The sequence below is a fragment of the Mesitornis unicolor genome, unplaced genomic scaffold (assembly GCF_000695765.1).
Source record: "Mesitornis unicolor isolate BGI_N332 unplaced genomic scaffold, ASM69576v1 scaffold8619, whole genome shotgun sequence".
NCBI lineage: Eukaryota > Metazoa > Chordata > Aves > Mesitornithiformes > Mesitornithidae > Mesitornis > Mesitornis unicolor.
Window position 1 is genome coordinate 8,338 of NW_010207918.1, and position 4,082 is coordinate 12,419.

The following is a 4,082-nucleotide window of genomic DNA, read 5'->3' on the forward strand; positions in this document are numbered from 1 at the left end:
TTAGCTTGCTCCTTGCTCAGGGACTGCAGGAGACACTGCGCTGCTGTGTTGGCAAGGATTATTTATAGAAAATCATTCCTCAAATATTTGCTTAATCAGCTGTCCTTCTAGCTGTGGAGAGGGCCAGGATTAAGAGAGTACTGGGTGGTATACTGTGATATTTGCACCCATTAGGTAATGGCAGAGAGCTGTCAATCTCTGTCAATTAGGTCTCCTACCTTCCAGATCCAGATTGACTCTCACACTTCTAATTATAACAACTAAAAATTCATCAGCAATTTCATGAAACTGGAACCTCTATGCTTCGCATGAGGGGGAATGAGAGATAGAGAAGAGAAAGATTACAAAGGAAAAGGTTGATTAAATATAGAATATAGAGATGGTTTATAGCGTTTTTGCTAACACATTCTTTTTAGGTATAAGGGCAGTTGAAGAGAAGAGGTGAAAATTGTCCTGTCTTGATTTTGTTCTAGAAATAATATAGAGTGTGGTAAAACTCACCAATTGGCATGAAGGGTTGTGAAGCAGGGCTTGGCCGGGACATGCCAATAGAATTCACAGCATAAATCCGCATCTCATAAACTACTCCTTCAATCATTCGCTTGGCTTCGTAGGTTAGCTCTTTTAAAAGGTCAAAGTTCAGTCTCATCCATCGAAAGCTTTTCTTCTTTTTTCTCTCTAAAATATAGCCTGGAAAGGATAACTTTTATAAAGTAAAAGAGCTGCAAATAATAATGTCACATGCAGGAAAAAAGAAAATCAGCTTTTTTTCCCCCCAATGGCATAAAAAGCCAAACATAATTCAGAATTATTGCATATAACTGAATTGTGTGAAGCTTTGGTATTTTTCTGCAGTTTCTTTTTGTATTACTTTCCTTCTATCTGACATCCTTACTTGAACAATTATACTTTTCAGAGTGGAAGTTATTTAGAATTGTCTATGTCTGGTATTAGGCTTTAAGCACATTTTGCATGCTATACACTACTATTGAGGTATTAAGATGCATGCAAAATAGATAAACTAGTTTAAATTGTAGATCTCTTCTGGTGAGAATCTGGTCATTCACTTCTAATACCAGAGAAATGCATAAGAGACAGCAGTTCAACACTCAGCCCTGTCAGTGAAGGAGAAATTGCCTTGAAATGTGTACGATGAGACATAGGGTTAAAAAAACTAATTTATTTCTTCTATTCTACTGCAATTCACTGATCTTGAACTAACAGCATAAATCTCAAAGCAAAAATTAGTTGGAAGAACAGTTTGACATTTCCCTTTCATGTGATTTTCGGTGGGGTTTGTTTGTTTGTATTTAAAATCATTTATCAGAAAACTTATGTTAGATCTCTGGGCCCATGGCTAAGTGGTGAAATTGCAGAGCACTTCCCAGACAGTGCAGATCGCAGCTCTGCTTCAGTCCTATAGCAGAGTGAGTCCTGGCACCGTTTTTCTTGCTCTGGTTCCCTTGGAAAGGAAAGTGAACCTCTGTGATTGCAGAGAACCAAAAGAGCTGGATGCACTGCAAAACAAATCTGTAGTATAGCTTAGATGTAATCTGTATGGCCGGAGTCCAGGTCTTTAGTGCACCTGCCTCGCTTTTCAATATCCACAGCCTTTCCCGCACTAACATGCTGTTTTTAAGAATGACTAAGTCAGGCTTGGTTACCTGTTTAAAAGACAAACTTCTCATTTCCCCAAAATGGGAATGGAATCTGTGATTCTTGATCCTTAATATGGAGGATGGTTTTTTTATCACATTGGAAATGTTTGTATAAATTATTTTCCAGTTAGCTGCTACAAAGGAGTTAGCAAATGTTTCTTTCTATCTAGCTATATTAGATTTCTGCTTCTCTGTGTTGCAGATGGTATATCTGGATGTGATGCATACAGATTTCTTTTAAACAGATACTGTTTTGAAAGCTATTAATTTTTAAACTATGGAATGAATAATCAGAAAATACACTGAATGGTGATTTATACATACCATTTATTTGTATGTAGTGTATGCCTGTTTCTACCCATAGCCTACAGAGGATATGTCAGTAACAGTGGTCAGTTACAATAGTGTAAGTCTTTAGCAAGCATATTATAAAGATTTATGAATTGAGCTGTGTAGGTCAGTGATTCAATCCCTGCTGCTCACAAAGGTTGTGGCTATCAAACTTGCGGATGTCCCTTTGGTATGCCTGGGAAGTGTGATTCTCTCTTACAGCATCTAAAGGGAGATGGAGGACAACAGGGATGTTTACTGACAAGTTATAGGCATGGACATCCTGCATCAGCAGCCTTTCCTATCGACATAAAATTGCAAGAAGAACATGGGAGTCTACAGAATGTTTTGGAAAATGAGTGGTGGAAGTACCTTTGATCTGACAGGTTGCATCATCACTTCTAATGTATTAAGTTACTCCTGGCATACTTGTTTTCTGTAGCTTTCAGGCAGTGTTAAAAGCTATAAGCAAAGAACCTATGGTTCCTTTGACATGTTCCTGCTTTCTTCTCTCTCCACCAAGGTCTGTGAGACTGAGAGAAGTTTCAGCAACTTAGATTCTGTTTTTCTGCCATTTCAGCTATGTATAGTTTCCTGTCGGAACTGAGATGGTTCTTCACTGTGGCATAGCAGAATTGCAATAAAAATAAAAAAGTAAAAAGAACGTAAAAAGACAATACGGTGGTGTTGGTGACATTTGGTAAAGCAGATTATTTCCCCAAATGCACAGAATGTATGATAGATAAAGATACTGCTTTAATAATATAAAAAGTACATAGAGAGACCCCCCCCCACTGTTTTGCATAACAGTGAAGATGAGATGTGAATTTCTTTTCCATATTTCTTGGATACAGCTAATAAAGACTGTAGTAACCTGCCTACAGTGCCATCTGTAACAGTATGAGGACAGATAAGAATGCATATGTCTTTTTCCCCTGCCTTTTTAACTTGCTTTTAAAGCTTTATTTGTATGGATAGTGCTGCATCCTGGCTGCTTTCCCTGCCCCCCCGCCCAGGCATTTTATTCTAGCATTGTTAGTAGTACTGTCCTGTGCTAACTGAGGAAACCTCCTCATGTTGTGCAAAGGGTCGTTACTGGAACATTAACAAAATCATTCCTTTGACAGTGAAAACAAAACAAAGAACTTCCCAAAATATGCATCCTGAAAACTCTACAGAACCAAATCATGTGCTTTGCACAGTCAAGGTGGGGGGTTTGGCTGTGGTAATGGAGCAGCTATAGGTATATATCTTTGCACATAATAGTTTAAGTTGTTCATTTCTTGCTTGCTTCCTGTCAGAACAGATGAAACAACAAAGGACTGGCCCAGAAGTATCTTGTTTATTCCTGCACAGATAACTACTGTTGAACTGCATGAGGTTACTCTGTTCTTGTGGAGGTGAATGAAGTTCAAATATTCAAAAGCAAATATGAACTCCTTTCTTCGAGATACTATGCGGGCGGTTAAAATAATTTCAGAACATTTCTAACCCTAGCATCCCCCACCTTTCAGTGTATGTTTTTGGAAGTAAACTCAAACTCCAGTGATCTTTATTAAACAAATTGCTGGATTTGGAGTCCAGAGGAATTTTTTCTTAAGACTGACCAAGACCTTGCATTATTTTCTTTTACTTTTGAGGATCACAGGGAGTTTTATCTAAAAATCACCATGCTTTGCACAGAACTTAAAACTGTATTGATGATATTCTTCATTGCTTTTGCTTGTTTCCTGTATCACATGACGACTTTGGGGTCTAGTTTTTAGTACAGATTTTAAGGTCATTAAAATGATTGTAAAGTGTTTTGTGACCCGTGGTGTGTGGTTGTGTATAAACTAGAATTATGAAGTAGTTTTCTAAAAGAAACATGTATTGTGTGAGTGCTTGAGATTGCAGATGAGGGGAGTTGATGATTGAGGTGGCCACAGATCTCTTTTGGTATTCCTAGGTAAGTCCAACGGCCTGTATACAGACCTAAAACATCAGTCTTGAACGAGAATGTTTAGCTTTAACTATTTTTGGTATCACTTTGTGCTTTGGTAACTTACTCATGGAAATATCTCTCCAGTTCAAATAGTACGGGTAGGGGGCACT

The 4,082-nt window shown here is 38.0% G+C and overlaps 1 long non-coding RNA gene across 1 annotated transcript in view; it reads right to left on the reverse strand.

Moving 5' to 3' along the window:
• Positions 1–662: 662 nt before the first annotated feature.
• The window catches only part of LOC104546810, a 4,911-nt gene continuing 1,491 nt past the window's right edge, over positions 663–4,082 (reverse strand). Inside the window, exon 3 of the long non-coding RNA XR_728188.1 lies at positions 663–690. This is a non-coding gene — a long non-coding RNA (uncharacterized LOC104546810). The remainder of the gene's footprint in view (positions 691–4,082) is intronic.